The sequence below is a fragment of the Mustela putorius genome, unplaced genomic scaffold (genome assembly GCF_011764305.1).
Source record: "Mustela putorius furo isolate JIRA1106 unplaced genomic scaffold, ASM1176430v1.1 tig00000196_pilon_pilon_pilon, whole genome shotgun sequence".
Lineage (NCBI taxonomy): Eukaryota > Metazoa > Chordata > Mammalia > Carnivora > Mustelidae > Mustela > Mustela putorius.
Window position 1 is genome coordinate 7,390,036 of NW_025421310.1, and position 18,626 is coordinate 7,408,661.

General features: G+C 43.1%; 1 protein-coding gene across 1 annotated transcript in view; it reads right to left on the reverse strand.

Annotated features, from left to right (window-relative positions):
* Positions 1-18,626, reverse strand: part of LOC101671851 (zinc finger protein 493-like) — a 226,534-nt gene that overhangs the window by 61,463 nt on the left and 146,445 nt on the right. The window lies entirely within an intron of this gene.

Here is an 18,626-nt window from a genome sequence, read left to right on the forward strand (position 1 = left end):
TCATATCAGGGAGATCATATGATAGTTGTCTTTCTCCGCTTGAATTATTTCGCTAGCATGATACGCTCTAGTTCCATCCATGTTGTCACAAATGGCAAGATTTCATTTCTTTTGATGGCTGCATAGTATTCCATTGTGTATATATACCACATCTTCTTGATCCATTCATCTGTTGATGGACATCTCGGTTCTTTCCATAGTTTGGCTATTGTGGACATTGCTGCTATAAACATTTGGGTGCACGTGCCCCTTTGGATCACTATGTTTGTATCTTTAGGGTAAATACCCAATAGTGCAATTGCTGGGTCATAGGGCAGTTCTATTTTCAACATTTTGAGGAACCTCCATGCTGTTTTCCAGAGTGGCTGCACCAGCTTGCATTCCCACCAACAGTGTAGGAGGGTTCCCCTTTCTCCGCATCCTCGCCAGCATCTGTCATTTCCTGACTTGTTGATTTTAGCCATTCTGACTGGTGTGAGGTGATATCTCATTGTGGTTTTGATTTGTATTTCCCTGATGCCGAGTGATATGGAGCACTTTTTCATGTGTCTGCTGGCCATCTGGATGTCTTCTTTACAAAAATATCTGTTCATGTCCTCTGCCCATTTCTTGATTGGATTATTTGTTCTTTGGGTGTTGAGTTTGCTAAGTTCTTTATAGATTCTGGACACTAGTCCTTTATCTGATATGTCGTTTGCAAATATCTTCTCCCATTCTGTCAGTTGTCTTTTGATTTTGTTAACTGTTTCCTTTGCTGTGCAAAGGCTTTTGATCTTGATGAAATCCCAATAGTTCATTTTTTCCCTTGCTTCCCTTGCCTTTGGCGTTGTTCCTAGGAAGATGTTGCTGCGGCAGAGGTTGAAGAGGTTGCTGCCTGTGTTCTCCTCAAGGATTTTGATGGATTCCTTTCGCACATTGAGGTCCTTCATCCATTTTGAGTCTATTTTTGTGTGTGGTGTAAGGGAATGGTCCAATTTCATTTTTCTGCATGTGGCTGTCCAATTTTCCCAGCACCATTTATTGAAGAGGCTGTCTTTTTTCCATTGGACATTCTTTCCTGCTTTGTTGAAGATTAGTTGACTGTAGAGTTGAGGGTCTATTTCTGGGCTCTCTATTCTGTTCCATTGATCTATGTGTCTGTTTTTGTGCCAGTACCATGCTGTCTTGATGATGACAGCTTTGTAATAGAGCTTGAAGCCCGGAATTGTGATGCCACCAATGTTGGCTTTCTTTTTCAATACCCTTTGGCTATTCGAGGTCTCTTCTGGTTCCATATAAATTTTAGAATTATTTGTTCCATTTCTTTGAAAAAGATGGATGGTACTTTGATAGGAATTGCATTAAATGTGTAGATTGCTTTAGGTAGCATAGACATTTTCACAATATTTATTCTTCCAATCCAGGAGCATGGAACATTTTTCCATTTCTTTGTGTCTTCCTCAGTTTCTTTCATGAGTACTTTATAGTTTTCTGAGTATAGATTCTGTGCCTCTTTGGTTAGGTTTATTCCTAGGTATCTTATGGTTTTGGGTGCAATTGTAAATGGGAATGACTCCTTAATTTCTCTTTCTTCTGTCTTGCTGTTGGTGTAGAGAAATGCAACTGATTTCTGTGCATTGATTTATATCCTGACACTTTACTGAATTCCTGTATAAGTTCTAGCAGTTTTGGAGTGGAGTCTTTTGGGTTTTCCACATATAGTATCATATCATCTGCGAAGAGTGATAATTTGACTTCTTCTTTGCCGATTTGGATGCCTTTAATTTCCTTTTGTTGTCTGATTGCTGAGGCTAGGACCAGCAGTGGTGATAATGGACATCCCTGCCGTGTTCCTGACCTTAACAGAAAAGCTTTCAGTTTTTCTCCATTGAGAATGATATTTGCCGTGGGTTTTTCATAGATGGCTTTGATGATATTGAGGTATGTGCCCTCTATCCCTACACTTTGAAGAGTTTTGATCAGGAAGGGATGCTGTACTTTGTCAAATGCTTTTTCAGCATCTATTGAGAGTATCATATGGTTCTTGTTCTTTCTTTTATTGATGTGTTGTATCACATTGACTGATTTGCGGATGTTGAACCAACCTTGCAGCCCTGGAATAAATCCCACTTGGTCGTGGTGAATAATCCTTTTAATGTACTGTTGAATCCTATTGGCTTGTATTTTGTTGAGTATTTTCGCATCTGTGTTCATCAAGGATATTGGTCTATAGCTCTCTTTTTTGATGGGATCCTTGTCTGGTTTTGGGATCAAGGTGATGCTGGCCTCATAAAATGAGTTTGGAAGTTTTCCTTCCATTTCTATTTTTTGGAACAGTTTCAGGAGAATAGGAATTAGTTCTTCTTTAAATGTTTGGTAGAATTCCCCCGGGAAGCCGTCTGGCCCTGGGCTTTTGTTTGTTTGGAGATTTTTAATGACTGTTTCAATCTCCTTACTGGTTATGGGTCTGTTCAGGCTTTCTATTTCTTCCTGGTTCAGTTCTGGTAGTTTATATGTTTCTAGGAATGCATCCATTTCTTCCAGATTGTCAAATTTATTGGCATAGAGTTGCTCATAGTATGTTCTTATAATAGTTTGTATTTTTTTGGTGTTAGTTGTGATCTCTCCTCTTTCATTCATGATTTTATTTATTTGGGTCCTTTCCCTTTTCTTTTTGATAAGTCGGGCCAGGGGTTTATCGATTTTATTAATTCTTTCAAAGAACCAGCTCCTAGTTTCGTTGATTTGTTCTATTGTTTTTTTTGGTTTCTATTTCATTGATTTCTGCTCTGATCTTTATGATTTCTCTTCTCCTGCTGGGCTTAGGGTTTCTTTCTTGTTCTTTCTCCAGCTCCTTTAGGTGTAGGGTTAGGTTGTGTACCTGAGACCTTTCTTGTTTCTTGAGAAAGGCTTGTACCGCTATATATTTTCCTCTCAGGACTGCCTTTGTTGTGTCCCACAGATTTTGAACTGTTGTATTTTCATTATTATTTGTTTCCATGATTTTTTTCAATTCTTCTTTAATTTCCCGGTTGACCCGTTCATTCTTTAGAAGGATGCTGTTTAGTCTCCATGTATTTGGGTTCTTTTCAAACTTCCTTTTGTGGTTGAGTTCTAGCTTTAGAGCATTGTGGTCTGAAAATATGCAGGGAATGATCCCAATCTTTTGATACCGGTTGAGTCCTGATTTAGGACCGAGGATGTGTTCTATTCTGGAGAATGTTCCATGTGCACTAGAGAAGAATGTGTATTCTGTTGCTTTGGGATGAAATGTTCTGAATATATCTGTGATTTCCATCTGGTCCAGTGTGTCGTTTAAGGCCTTTATTTCCTTGCTGATCTTTTGCTTGGATGATCTGTCCATTTCAGTGAGGGGAGTGTTAAAGTCCCCTACTATTATTGTATTATTGTTGATGTGTTTCTTTGATTTTGTTATTAATTGGTTTATATAGTTGGCTGCTCCCACGTTGGGGGCATAGATATTTAAAATTGTTAAATCTTCTTGTTGGACAGAGCCTTTGAGTATGATATAGTGTCCTTCCTCATCTCTTATTATAGTCTTTGGCTTAAAATCTAATTCATCTGATATAAGGATTGCCACTCCTGCTTTCTTCTGACATCCATTAGCATGGTAAATTCTTTTCCACCCCCTCACTTTAAATCTGGAGGAGTCTTCGGGCTTAAAATGAGTTTCTTGGAGGCAACATATAGATGGGTTTTGTTTTTTTATCCATTCGGATACCCTGTGTCTTTTGACAGGGGCATTTAGCCCATTAACATTCAGGGTAACTATTGAGAGATATGAATTTAGTGCCATTGTATTGCCTATAAGGTGACTGTTACTGTATATGGTCTCTGTTCCTTTCTGATCTACCACTTGTAGGCTCTCTCTTTGCTTAGAGGACCCCTTTCAATATTTCCTGTAGAGCTGGTTTGGTGTTTGCAAATTCTTTCCGTTTTTGTTTGTCCTGGAAGCTTTTAATCTCTCCTTCTATTTTCAATGATAGCCTATCTGGATATATTATTCTTGGCTGCATGTTTTTCTCGTTTAGTGCTCTGAAAATATCATGCCAGCTCTTTCTGGCCTGCCAGGTCTCTGTGGATAAGTCAGCTGCCAATCTAATATTTTTACCATTGTATATTACAGACTTCTTTTCCCGGGCTGCTTTCAGGATTTTCTCTTTGTCACTGAGACTTGTAAATTTTACTATCAGGTGATGGGGTGTGGGCCTATTCTTATTGATTTTGATGGGCGTTCTCTGAACCTCCTGAATTTTGATGCTCGTTCCCTTTGCCATATTGGGGAAATTCTCCCTAATAGTTCTCTCCAGTATAACTTCTGCTCCCCTCTCTCTTTCTTCTTCTTCTGGAATCCCAATTATTCTAATGTTGTATCGTCTTATGGTGTCACTTATCTCTTGAATTCTCCCCTCGTGGTCCAGTAGCTGTTTGTCCCTCTTTTGCTCAGCTTCTTTATTCTCTGTCATTTGGTCTTCTATATCACTAATTCTTTCTTCTGCCTCATTTATCCTAGCAGTGAGAGCCTCCATTTTTTATTGCACCTCATTAATAGCTTTTTTGATTTCAACTTGGTTAGATTTTAGTTCTTTTATTTCTCCAGAAAGGGCTTTTATATCTCTCGAGAGGGTTTCTCTCATATCTTCCATGCCTTTTTCGAGCCCAGCTAGAACCTTGAGAATTGTCATTCTGAACTCTAGATCTGACATATTACCAATGTCTGTATTGATTAGGTCCCTAGCCTTCGGTACTGCCTCTTGTTCTTTTTTTTGTGTTGAATTTTTCCGTCTTGTCATTTTGTCCAGATAAGAGTATATGAAAGAGCAAGCAAAATACTAAAAGGGTGGCAACAACCCCAGGAAAATATGCTTTAACCAAATTAGAAGAGATCCCAAATCATGAGGGGGGAGAAAGGGTATAAAAATAGGTTCAAAAAGGAGTAAAGAAAAAAAAAGAAAAAAGAAAAGAATTTAAAAAAATTAAACAAATAAGAAAAATATAAAAGAGAAAATATATATATATTGGATAAACTAGTTAAAAAACGTTAAAAAAGAAAAAGGTAAAAGTTAAAAAAAATTTACCAGAAGGCGAGAAAAATAACAAAAAAATGAAAAAGAAAAAAATTAAATTAACTGCAAGACTAAAAAAAATCACAGGGAAAAAGCCATGAGTTCCGTGCTTTGCTTTCTCCTCCTCTGGAATTCTGCTGCTCTCCTTGGTATTGAAACCGCACTCCTTGGTAGGTGAACTTGGTCTCGGCTGGATTTCTTGTTGATCTTCTGGGGGAGGGGCCTGTTGTAGTGATTCTCAAGTGTCTTTGCCCAGGCGGAGTTGCACCGCCCTTACCAGGGGCCGGGGTGAGTAATCCGCTCGGGTTTGCTTTTGTTCCCTGAGCGCTTTCCGTAGAGTTCCTGAGGATGGGAATACAAATGGCGGCCTCCTGGTCTCTGGCCCAGAGGAGCCGAGAGCCCAGGGCCACACTCCTCAGTGTGCCCTCAGAGAACAGCGCCCAATTACTCCCATCTTCCTGACCTCCGGCCGCGCTCCGAGCTCACGGAGCCTGCGACCAGTTCAAGGTAACACCAAGCTGTGAGCTTACTGTTGGCTCTGTCTCTGTAGCCGGCTTTCCTGTTCCAATACCCGCAAGCTCTGTGACACTCAGACACCCCCCATCCTTCTGTGACCCTGCGGGACCTGAGGCCACGCTGACCCCGCGTGGGCTTCGCCCCAGTTTAGCCTCTGGAGCGATGTCCCTCAGCGGAACAGGCTTTTAAAAGTCCTGATTTTGTGCGCCATTGCTCCGCCGCTTGCCGGGAGCTGGCCCCTCCCCCCGGGGTCTATCTTCCCATCGCTTTGGATTCACTTCTCCGCCGGTCCTACCTTTCAAAAAGTGGTTGTTTCTCTGTTTCCAGAATTGCTGTTCTTCTTCTCTTCGATCTGTGGATGGATTTTCAGGTGTTTGCAATCTTTAGATAAATCTTTAGATAAGCTATCTAGCTGATCTCCGGCTAGCTGAAGTAGTCTCAGCCTGCTACTTCTCCGCCATCTTGACTCCAAGTATTATTATTTTTTAAGATTTATTTATTTGAGGGCAGGGGGCAGAGGGACAGAGAGAATCCTCTATGCTGAGCTGAGCAGGGAGAACCTATGCAGGGCTAGATCATAGGATACGGAGAAGATGACCTTAGCTGAAACCAACAGTCAGCCGACCAAGCAACCAAGTCACCCAGACACCCAGGTAGATGTTACCTCTCATGTGTACACGCCAATTAGACATGCCGGCAGGAAACAGGGGGAGGAACGTGATGATGGTGGACTCTTCCGTGACTCGTGAAGCACTGGAGGAATAGCCATCTGCAGGGCTGAGTCATGAAGTCATCTTGTTCACTAGGAGTTTTTGGCCTGTTATTCTCAAAAGAGTAAAATGTGTATGTCCTCAATTTTCAGAGGCATATTAATATGGCTCTGTCCGTATTCATGTTATAAAGCTGGTACAAACTAGTAAAATTCAATAATGGAAAAACAAAAGAATGAATTTGACCTATTATATATTAAATCTTATACAAGAAAAACAGAAACATATTTTTAGTTCTCGTGAGACACATAGAAATATTCACCACATATCAGACCACTAAGCAATATATATGCCTGTGCTCATGTATCCCATCAATCACTACACCAGAAAATTAAAAAATAAAATACTAATTACAATAATATAAGGTCCATTACATATACATGTGCATACACAAACACACACACACATTCTACTTATTTAATCAGTTAAAAATACATAGAATATGGAGTCCCTGGGTGGCTCAATCATTTGGGTGTGTGTCTTTGACTCAGGTTGTGGTCCCGGGATCCTGGGATGACACCCCAAGTCAGGCTTCTTGCTCGTCCAGGACTCTGCTTCTTCTCCCCCTCCCTCTCCCTCTCCTTCTGCCCCTCCCACCACACACCCAACCCTCCCCCCACAGTTTCACACACGCTTGAAAACACACTCTCTCTCTCTCTCAAATAAATATTTAAAAAATATGTAGCATGTATTTTTATTTTTTTATTTTAATTCTTATATCTTAGGGGTGCCTGGGTGGCTTACTTGGTTAAGCATTAGACTCTTGATTTCAGCTCAGGTCATGATCTCATGGTCATGGGATGGAGCCCCACGTCAGACTCTGTCAGACTCTGTGCTCAACAGGAGTCTGCTTGAGATTCTCTCCCTCTTTAGGTCCCTCTTCTTCTGGTGTGCACAATAAATAAATAATCTAAATAAATAATAAATAAATGTTGATACTTTCATATTCTTAATATTGTGAAACTATTTGATAATTTCTCATTGAGAATGTACTCATTAGGTGTATCTGTTAGAGTCCGTGTACCCAATATGGCAGGGTGCGGTGTTCCCCCACACGAAACTAAGCAATTCAGACATGATCCACCCAGAGATAGCACTGGATTGCAGAGGGTAAAGGGTTGGTCCTACAGGATGGCCTCCTGAGCCATGTGTCCCACCCCAATATCCATTCCCCCCGCCCTCATCCCACCATGGCCTCACTTCAGATGCCAGCCACCAGCCCCAGGCTGCCACCTCTTCTTCGCACTGACCTGCCACAGTTTGGTGGTGCCAACAGCTTCCTCCTCAGGTTCAATTAACTTGCTAGAGTGACTCACAGAACTCAGAGAAACAATGACATATGAGTTTTTTTAAAGGACATGAATGAACAGCTGGATGAAGAGATACCTAGAGCAAGACAGCAAACAAAGGAGCTTTTATCCTTTGGCACATGAAGCTGTTGAGGTTCTACAGGTCAGAAACCTTTCCATAAACTGGGTTGTCAGGTTTTTTTGGCGGTTTCATTACATAGTCCTGATTCACAAAGACACCGGCCACTGACTGATTCCACCTCCAGCCTTTCTCTCCTCCCCGGAAGTCAAGGGGTGGGACTAAAATTCCCAAACCTCTAAACACAAGGTTGAATCTCTGGGCAACCCACCTCCCTTAATGATGAGCCTATGGGGTAGGGTTGGGGGGGGTGGGCGAGGTGGGAAGGATGTTTGGGTGTCTCAGTCATTGAGCAACTGCATTTGGTTTAGTTCACAATCCCAGGATCCTGGATTGAGCCAGGCATTGGGCTCCCTGATCAGTAGGAAGCCTGCTTCTCCTTCTCCCATTCCCCCTGCTTCTGTTCCCTCTCTCGCAGTGTCTCTCTCTGTCAAATAAACAAAACCTTAAAAAAAAAAATAATAATGAGCCTCTCATTTCAATTCTATGACTCTGAAGCATTTTTAGGAACTGCAGATGAAAACCAAATATATCTGAAATAAATTTTGGTTACCTGAATGACCAAATACATATTTTATATATATCATGGTATCACAGGAGAGAATACTCAGAGATGTTTAAAACACAACTATGCTACATCTAATTACTGGAAATGAGAAAATTAGTAAACTGGACCTGAAATGGGACTTTTGCAGGACAGGAAAACTGGAAAGGAATCAAGCTTTCTGAAAGATAGCATTTTGGAAAGAAGAAAAACCACTGAGTCACCAAGCCTACAAGTTTTGGAAAGACTCTGGTTTCCCTCCCTCCTTTCTGGCATTGAAGGAAAATGAAGAAAATTTTTTTTTTAAGGGTAAAGGAAGGGTACCTGGGTGGCTTGATCATTAAGCATCTGCCTTTGGCTCAAGTCATGATCCAAGATCCCAGCTCCCTGCTCAGCAGGAAGTCTGCTTCTCCCTCTCCCAGTCCCCTTAATTCTGCTACCTCTCTCACTGTGTCTTTCTCTGTCAAATAAATTTAAAAAAAGAAAAAGAAAGAAAGAAAGGAAAATGAAAAGAGTTTATTTGAGCTCAAGTTAGGACAGTTGCCCCAGACACACAATCTTCAAAAAGTAGACATGATCCAGGAAAGGAACATTTAGTGCAAGGCTATGTGCTTTTTTTGTATGTGAAGAGTTAAAAATCATCATGACAAAAGACATTCTGGAAAGCTAAGGACTTGACCTTCTTTTAGTATCTGCGAAGCTGCATGATTTTAATCTTTCAGAAACCAGGGAGGCTTTTTTTTTTTTCCCTTTATCTTTTTGCTTGCTCCTTTTTTGTGTTTTTCATTTGTTTTTTGTTGTCATTTTGTTTTGTTTTTTTGATGCTCCAGGTTTGTTTGTTTGTTTTTCATTTAAATTCAATTAGCCAACATATAGTACATCATTAATTTTTGATGTACGGCTCAATGATTCATTGAGCTGTGTATAACAAACAGTGTTCATCACATCACATGCCCTCCTTAATATCCATCACCCAGTTACCTTATCCCCCCAACCACCCCCGCTCCAGCAACCCTCAGCTGCTTTCTTATAATTAAGAGTCTCTCGGGGCACCTGGGTGGCTCAGTGGGTTAAGCCGCTGCCTTCGGCTCAGGTCATGATCTCAGGGTCCTGGGATCGAGTCCCGCATGGGGCTCTCTGCTCAGCGGGGAGCCTGCTTCCCTCTCTCTCTCTCTCTCTCTGCCTGCCTCTCTGTCTACTGTGATCTCTCTCTGTCAAATAAATAAATAAAATCTTAAAAAAAAAAAAAAAAAAAAAAAATTAAGAGTCTCTCATGTTTTTTCTCCCTCTCTGATGAATTCCCATTCAAATTTCCCTCTCTTCCCCTATAGTTTCTGGGCTATGTCTTATATTCCCTATATGAGTGAAACTATATGAGAATTGTCTTTCTCTGATTGACTTACTTTACTTAACATAAGACCCTCCAGTTTTGTTTTTAACAAAGCAGATGTACAATGTATACTCAAGGCAGAAATAAAGCCCACACTCTTAGGTTTTGTCAAGTCATTATGTCCTTGAATTGTTGAAGTGTAGCTTCCCTGGCACACAAGGATGACAAGACACCCCAGTTCGGATGCATCTTCTCTCTCTTTATTTCCGCAAGTCTACACACTTATATACGTTTACATGACCAATCCACGAGCAGGGTACAGGAGCAAGTGAATCAAGCTGTGTACCTAAACAAACAACTTCGATAGCAACCAATGCTGTTTACTTCCTCTTTGGGTGTTCCGCTTAGTCTCACGAGGCAATCCTAACCTGGCAACTAGCCAGGCGCCATCTTTTAATGGTGGAGGCCGCCCTGGCCAGGGGCCTGCCTCTGACACCTAGGAGGCCAGGAGCAGGGCCCATAAGCACTAAAAGTTGAAAAATTCCTTTATTTTCTCACTGGAAATCCTAAAAAGACTCTGTCCACCAAACAGGTAACTCTCTCCTCTGTCCCCACCCTCCCCACACCTGGTATTAACCCACACCACATCCTTTGGGGTAATCCTCAAAGATGCCCCCTTACCTGGAGGTGGAAAAGTAGACTTAGGCCAGCACTCAGAATTCCCTATTCTCTCAATTGTCTACAGCTCCTGATGCAGACATAATAACCACAATAGAACAAACTTTCTTTCTTTCTTTCTTTCTTTCTTTCTTTCTTTCTTTCTTTTTTAAAGTAATCCCTAACCCAAGGTTGGGGCTTAAACCCATGACATCAGGATCAACCGGTAGACGCTGTCCTGACTGAGCCAGCCAAGTTCCCCAGCTTCTACATTTCTCTATGGACCTTATTTGATCACACACTGGAAGAGATGTTCTGGTTACCTGTAGACCACAGGTTGTACTCAAGCCATCTGCAGAGGAAACAAGCTCAGCACATGACTGAATCTGCCTCAAGACATCCTATATGTGGGGCACCTGGGTGGCTCAGTGGGTTAAGCCTCTGCCTTTGGCTCAGGTCATGATCTCAGGGTCCTGGGATTGAGTCCCGCATCGGGCTCTCTGCTCAGCAGGGAGCCTGCTTCCTCCATTCTCTCTCTCTCTTTCTCTCTCTCTCTCTGCCTGCCTCTCTGCCTACTTGTGATCTCTCTGTCAATTATCATATAGTTTCACTCATAAAGATTTTATAAATAAAATCTTAAAAAAAAAAAAAAAGACATCCTACATGTGATTTCTCCAACAGGGCGGTCCTTTAGAATTACCCAGGGAGTTTCAAAAAAATATGCCGGAAATTCTGATGGAATTGTATCATGTGGCTACCATCGGGAATTTTGAGATGTACTGTCCTAGATGACCATATTGAAAACTCTACAGGCATAAGTACTTGTCAAATTCAACTATATCTTATAATATCTATGAACACCAAAGTTTTCAAAGTATTAGGATGTGGTCTTGGTAGCAGTTCTCAGATGGAAAAGATTTTTGCTATTAAGAATCAAGGTTGGGTGCCTGGTTGGCTCAGTGGCTCAGCCTCTGCCTTCAGCTCAGGTCAGGATCTCACGGTCCTGGGATCAAGCCCCGCATCTGGCTCTCTGCTCGGTGGGGAGCCTGCTTCCCCCACCCTCTCTTCTTGCCTCTGCACCTACTGGTGATCTCTCTCTGTCAAATAATAAAATCTTTTTTTTTCTTTTTTTTTTTTAAGAAAAATCAAGATTGGGGCACCTGTCTGGCTCAGTTAGTGGAACATCCAACTCTTGATCTTGGGGTTGTGAGTTCAAGCCCTTTGTTGGATACAGAGACTACTAAAACAAAAATAAAGCCTCAGACCTAGGCAGTATGCAAAGTGAAGTAAATCAGAGAAAGACGAATACCATAGGATTTCATTTATATATGTAGAGTCTAATAAACAAACACAAAAAAACAAAACTCTTAAATGCAGAGAACAAGTGGGCACTTGCCAGAGAGAAATGGTGGGGTGATGGGTGAAATAGGTGAAGGGTATTAACATGTACAAACTCCCAGTTATTAAATAAATAAGTCAATATGGGAAACATAGTCAATAATACCGCATTGTATGGTGAGTAAATTTATCATGGTGAGCGCTGAACAACATATAGAATTGTCAAATCACTATGCTATACACCTGAAATTAATATAGCATTGTATGTCCACTAAACTTTAATAATAAATGTTGAAAAAACAAAAAGGAATTGGGACCACTTCTCCATCAGTTTGCATTATATGTTCCAACTGTTTTCATGCTTTTGTACCTTCTTCATATGTTTTTATTGTTTGAGGAGAGTTGATCATTTTTTAAAAAATATTTTATTTATTTATTTGACAGAGAAAGATTACAAGTAGGCAGAGAGGCAGACAGAGGTGTGGGGGGGAAGCAGGCTCCCTGCCAAGCAGAGACCCTGATATAGAGATCAATACCAGGACTCCAAAATCATGACCTGAGCTGAAAGCAGAGGCTTAATCCACTGAGCCACCCAGGCACCCTGAGAGTTGGTCATTTTAAAGATAATCAACATACCAATATCTCACCAGATTGTCAGAAAATCTTCTGAAAGGTTTTGAAACAAGTGAGAAATTTGAAACCTGTGAAAGATTTTGAAACCTGGTTTCCTTTCAGGGGAATGCTGGCATCCTAGGATTGGTGTTATTTGGCACATTTCCCTCTGACGATTGGTCTGAATCACAAACTCATTAGTTTTTATCTTTGCTGAAATAGCTTATGATAGTTCTCTACAATAAAATATTTGTATTTAAGTACTGTTTCTTCTTACACTTTTGGTAAATGATGTGTGTTGGTTTTTTTAAGTAAGCTCTACACCCAATGTGGGGCTCAGAATCATGACCCTGAGACCAAAAGTTGCACCCTCTACCCACTGAGCCAGCCAAGTGCCCCTAAGAAATACTCTTTATTCCACTTGAACACACACATAGTGAAGCTGTCTTGGCCTCTCCAGTCAATCTAGAAGTCTCTAAATTATAGCAAACAGTCCTAGCCTCTGTGATTGACTAGCTTATCTTTGAATATCTATAGGTCATACATTCTTTCCTAGAAACAGCAGAGCACCTCTGCGCTTCACCAAACAGAAACCAGACCCCCTGTGTAATCTCTAGGTACTAAGGATCCAGACCCCTGACACCCTTGCACAACCCCTGGGGCATAAGGAACCAGTCCCCTTGTACAAATTCTAAGCACTGAGATAACATCTGTAGCTGGTGTCATCAGAGTCTGCCTTCTCTCCAGGTGGCCAGACTCCTGAATCAAGCTCAAACTCCTTTCCAATCATTACTCATCTCTTGGGGAGCACCTGGGTAGCTCAGCGAGGTAAGCCTACAACTCTTGATCATAGCTCAGGTCCTGATAGCAGGGCCTTGAGTTCAAGCCCCACCTTGCCCCCCTTGCTGGGTGTGGAGTATACTTAAAAAAAAAAAAGAAAGAAAAAAAGAAAAAGAAAAACAAAACAAAACGAAAATTCATGTCTTGTCTCTTGGTTATTGGCCTTTGAGCCACAGGAACCTGGACTTCGGATTCTGCAACAAAATATCTACCAAATGTGGGATTACAGCAGGGCAAAAAAAAAAAAAAAAAAAAAAATCAGCGAACTGAAAAAAAAAAAAAGTAGATATCATCCAACTATTTCAAGATACATGGATTTATGGCTCACCTCCAGCATATAATATATAGATCAACACACTGAAGATAGATGAACAAAGTTACTAGTACCTATTTTCAAAGGTTTTTTAAATTGATTTTTTAAATTTTCTTTATTTATGTATTTGTCAGAGAGAGAGAGAGCGAGCGAGCACACAAGCAGGCAGAGACAGAGAGAGGAGCAAGCTACCAGACCAGCAAGGAGCCCGATATGGGACTTGATCCCAGGAGCCTGGGATGAGGACCTGAGCCGAAGGCAGTGGCTTAACTAGCTGAGCCATCCAGGCATCCCTAAATTGATTCTTTAAAAAAGATTTCTTCACTTATTTTAGAGAGAGCCTGTGTGTGTTGAGGGAGGGGCAGAGGGAGAGAATATCAAGCAGACTCCCCACTGAGGAATGAGCCCTAGGAGGGGCTCAGTCTTAGGACCCATGAGATCACGACCTGAGCTGAAATCAGAAGTCCCACACTCAACCCACTGAGCCATCCAGGTACCCCTATTTCATGGTTTAAAGCAATAGATTGGTGACCTAAACCATGAGATTCCTGTCCACCCACCCACCCATCCTTGTTCCTTGAAAGCTGCTGGACCTGAATCCTCTGGTTGCTCAGCCTCCTTGCGTGTGGTGAAGAACGGAAACTGTGTTCTGGTGGAAGTGGGTACAAAGCTACAGGTTCTGCACAGGCGCTATGCCTGACCCTTCCAGCTCATGTACCCTGAACAGACATCTCCAGTTTTCCATCAACTAAATAAGCCATTCTCCCTGTCTGGGCTGCAGGTACAGGTCCGGAGTGGAGCCAAGGTCGACACAGATCCCCGCGGAGGTTCCAGCGCCCCCTCACGTCTCCACTTGCTAGCAGAGGCAGCTTCAGTCTCAAAGCTTTCCCGACTAGTAAGAGGAAAACATCTCAGCTTCCGGCCTAAGTGTCCACAGCACAGTAAGCTTTTACCCTGAACGGTTGGAAACGTTTACTGTAGAACCATCAGGAGGCATCGCTAGGGGTTCCGCGTAATGCCAGAGGAACACAAACGAATCCAAATCAGAAGACCAAGCTCAGTCTGGCAGGCGGGGCGGGGCACACGGGAAGCCGACTCCCCGCCCACTCGTAGACCCAGTCCCCGCGTCCGCCTCGGAACCGACCTTTTCCCCCTCCCAGCACCGCCCGGGCGTATTTCTGGAAGACCCGGAAGCGGATCCAGAGGAGTGGCAGTCTCCCTGATGAGGGTCACTTTGTTTCCGCTTCAGGCTGTAGCGACAGGGCCCTCAGTCGGCCAAAGTCTATACGGGGTGGGGTGGGGGGGGAGTACGGGGTGGGGGGTGGGGGTAGGATACTAAAGGCCCCTGTGTTCTCTGGTGATGAGCCCGGACATTGCTCCGACGCAATCCAAGGGCTAGGTCTCGCGTCCGTTGCGGGTAAAATCCCTGGGAGGCCATCTCTGTTCCCCTCTCCAGCTCTGGCTGGGGACACCACCTGCCTCTTCGTTTCTCTGCTTGGTACCTTTGGCCCACCTTCCTCACGCACCCAGTGCCGTGTGAAAGTCCCCACCAGTGGCTGGATGCCCCTCGGGGGGCGCCGTCCCGCCAGCGGCCGCCACCTGCCCGATGTCCTCCCTGATCCTGGGCTTCTGTGCACCTCACCCTGTCTTGAGGCGCCACCCCCACAGCATCGCCAAGGACCTCTTTCGCCTGGGCTCTGCTCACTGTTGCTACCCCTGCAGAAGGTGACAGGCTCGTGTCCCGTGACAAGTCGTGTTTGTTCCATCCCCAGTCTCATCCCCTGCAGGGGATGTGCTAGTCGTGCTGTGGCTTGGGGACAGCTGTGCAACAGCCGCTTGATGTAAGAAAGATGTTAGAGCCCGAAGTGACAGCCAAGAAAGAATTCTTGAGATGTCTTAGTGCAAAAAGGTGGTTTTATTACAGCTCCAGAACCGGACCTTTGGGCAGAAAGAGCTGCACTGGGGTCATGAGCAGTGGCCCATTATATACTTTCAAGTTGGGAGGGGGTTAGGGACAGCATAAGTCTCTAAAGAACTTTGGAAACAAGGTTTCCAGAATCTTGAGGGGGCTAGCTGTTAAGGGAAGGTCATTTATTACCTCTAATAAAACCTAGGTCATGAGACCCTTCCAGTGTATATCAGTGGGTCATATGCTTAGAGGATGATTGCCAACACATATCTTGGCCGGAGATGGGGGGTACATTAGAGCTACAGGAAAATTCTAAAGGAGTTTTTACATGTTAAAGTAGATGTACAAGATCCAGGGGGTTGGACTAGGATTGCCTTTTGCCCTTAGCAAAGTATCAGCATCAAGGCAGCTCAGTTCCTAGAGGAATGTCACTCTGCCTGTTTGAAGGACTTGTCATTGGGCTGTAGACAGTAAGGGAATTTAATAATTTCTCTTCTGCCTATGTTTCCCACATCACAGCGGAGGACTGGGATCCGCATCTTTTGGAGTCCCAAAAAGACCAGGTTCTGCCATTCCTGCTGACAAAATTCAAAAGGCAGAGAAACCACTGGTGGTGAAAGGAAAAAGGGATTTGTTCTCAGGTGGCAGACAGTGGGAAGACAGCAGAGTGGCCTCTCAAAGACTGTTCTCCAAAGTATTGAAAATACTCCCAGGTTTCTAAGGAAAATGTAGGGCAAAGGTGGGTGGATGAGTAGTGCAGGTAGGCAGTGGAAGTCAAAGCGATGGCATCTGTGAGTCAATCATTGGTGGGGACTGGCTGGCTTAGGGCCATTCTTAACTGCTTGATGGGGTGGTTTCAGTTTCCCTCAGGATGATTGGCTCTCAGGATCTTCCATGTGAGTTGAGACTTGAACTGGAAAGAACCCAACCAGAAAGTTTGAGGTCAAAATCAAGCAGATGGCTGGCTGATAGACATCAGAAGGGTTCCCTGACTAAGGATTTTTGGTTGGCAATAAATGACCTTTTCCCAAGAACCAATAGCCCCCATCAAGGTCCTGGATACCTTGCTTCCAAATTTCCTTAGATTCTTGTGCTATCCCAAACCCCCTCCAAATTGAAAGTATATAATGGGCCACGCCTCATGATAGAGTGTGGTCTTTCTTCCCCTGGGTCCTGTCCCCATGCTTTCATAAAATCACCTTTTGCACCATACACATCTCAAGAATTCCTTACTTGCCATGGGTATGAAGCCCTAACCTTCTTTCCTACATAGATACCAGAGATTAACAGTTTATATCACAAACAGTTGCCTACCTATATAACAGACACATGAAATAATGTTCAACATAATTAGCCAACAGGGAGAGTCAAATCAAAATCACATTGAGATACCACTGTACACAAGTTAGAATGGCCAAAATTAACAAGACAGGAAACACCAGGTATTGGAGAGGATGTGGAGAAGGGGGGACCCTCTTACACTGTTGGTGGGAATGCAGGTTGGTGCAGCCACATTGGAAAACAGTGTGGAGATTCCTTGAGAAATTAAAAATAGAGCTACCCTATGACCCTGCAATTGTACTGGGTATTTACCCCAAAGATACAGATGTAGTAAAAAGAAAGGCCATCTGTACCCCAATGTCCATAGCAGTAATGGCCACAGTCACCAAAGTGCCAAGATCCAAGACACCCTTCAACAGATGAATGGATAAGGAAGATATGGTCCATATATACAATGGAATATTATGCCTTCATCAGAAAGGATGAATACCCAGCTTTTCTATCAACATGGATGGGACTGGAGGAGAAAATGCTGAGTAAAATAAGTCAAGCAGAGAGAGTCAATTATCACATGGTTTCACTTACTTGTGTAGCATAAGGAATAACACGGAGGACATTAGGAGAAGGAGAGAAGTGAATTGGGAGAACTCAGAGGGGGAGATGAAGCATGAGAGACTATTGACTTTGAGAAAAAAAAAAAAAAAAAACTGAAGGTTATGGAGGGGATGGGGTGGTGGGTTGGGTGAGCCTGGTAAGGGGTATTAAGGAAGGCACATATTGCATGGAGTACTGGGTGTGGTGCATAAACAATGTTGGAACATTGGGGGAAAAAAAATAAAATTGAAAAAAAAATAAGAAGAGTTGTCTACTTGGAGGACAAACGTTGTTTGATAAATATTTCATCTTTCCTTTCTCCTCTGAATATAATCCCCTCTTTGGAAATTTGAAATCCTACCTCATCCTTCTTAAGTCACCATGACACAGAAGCTTCAAACACTTGTCTTTGAGCCTCATGTCTTTCTCGCTCCCATAATTAAGAACTTCATTGTTTTCTCTACTGAAAATGTCTTACATCATTTTAAGTCTTAGACCAGCCAAAGAATTGAGAACAGCACAGGAAAAACAAATTTTCCTCTCCTCACAGTCATTCTGTTGTGTGAACTGACCTCCATGCTTCAGACCTGGAAGAGAACATGCAGACAGAGCTGGGAATCAAGGGCAGCTGTAGATTCATTGCTTTGTCAGCCATGGAGGCCTCAGCAGGTCAGGCCTTCAAACCTGCAGCCCGCCCGGTAAAAGGGCTGGGGATTTGTAGGGAAATCTGGGATTATGTCCCATTTTCAGAGGAATTGTGTCTGTGCTGCCAGCCATGTTCATCATGTCGTCAGGGTGGAACCAGGTTCCTGAATCAAAGGGCTGAGAAGCAAGGAGAACAGGTTTGTGGGGAAGAGAAAGATTACTTATTTGGAAATGGAGTCTCACTGAGGTGGGAAGTGTTATGCCCCAATAATGGGTTTGTGATTAAAGGAGTGAGACTGATACAAAGCGAAGGCCAAGCAAAGCTTTATTTCACGCCAAGCATCAAGAATCCAACCCAATGTGGGCGCCTGGGTGGCTCAGTGGGTTAAGCCGCTGCCTTTGGCTCAGATCATGATCTCGGGATCCTGGGATGGAGTCCCGCATTGGGCTCTTTGCTCAGCAGGAGCCTTCTTCCTCCTCTCTCTCTGCCTGCCTTTCTGCCACTTGTGATCTCTCTCTCTCTGTCAAATAAATAAATAAATAAATAATCTTAAAAAAAAAAAGAATCTAACCCAACATTCGGGGCCGCACCTCTTACCAGAGAAGGCGACCCTTTGCTGCTTCACAGACTAGCTTTTAAGGGCAAAGGCCATGCGGTCGGGCCTGGCCACGCACAGGTGGCCAATGAGATTGTAACACACACAGGAAACTCCACAGTGATGCTAGGTGACCAATTGAGTTACAATTTACCCTAGTAGACATTTGAACCAGCCTATTACACCT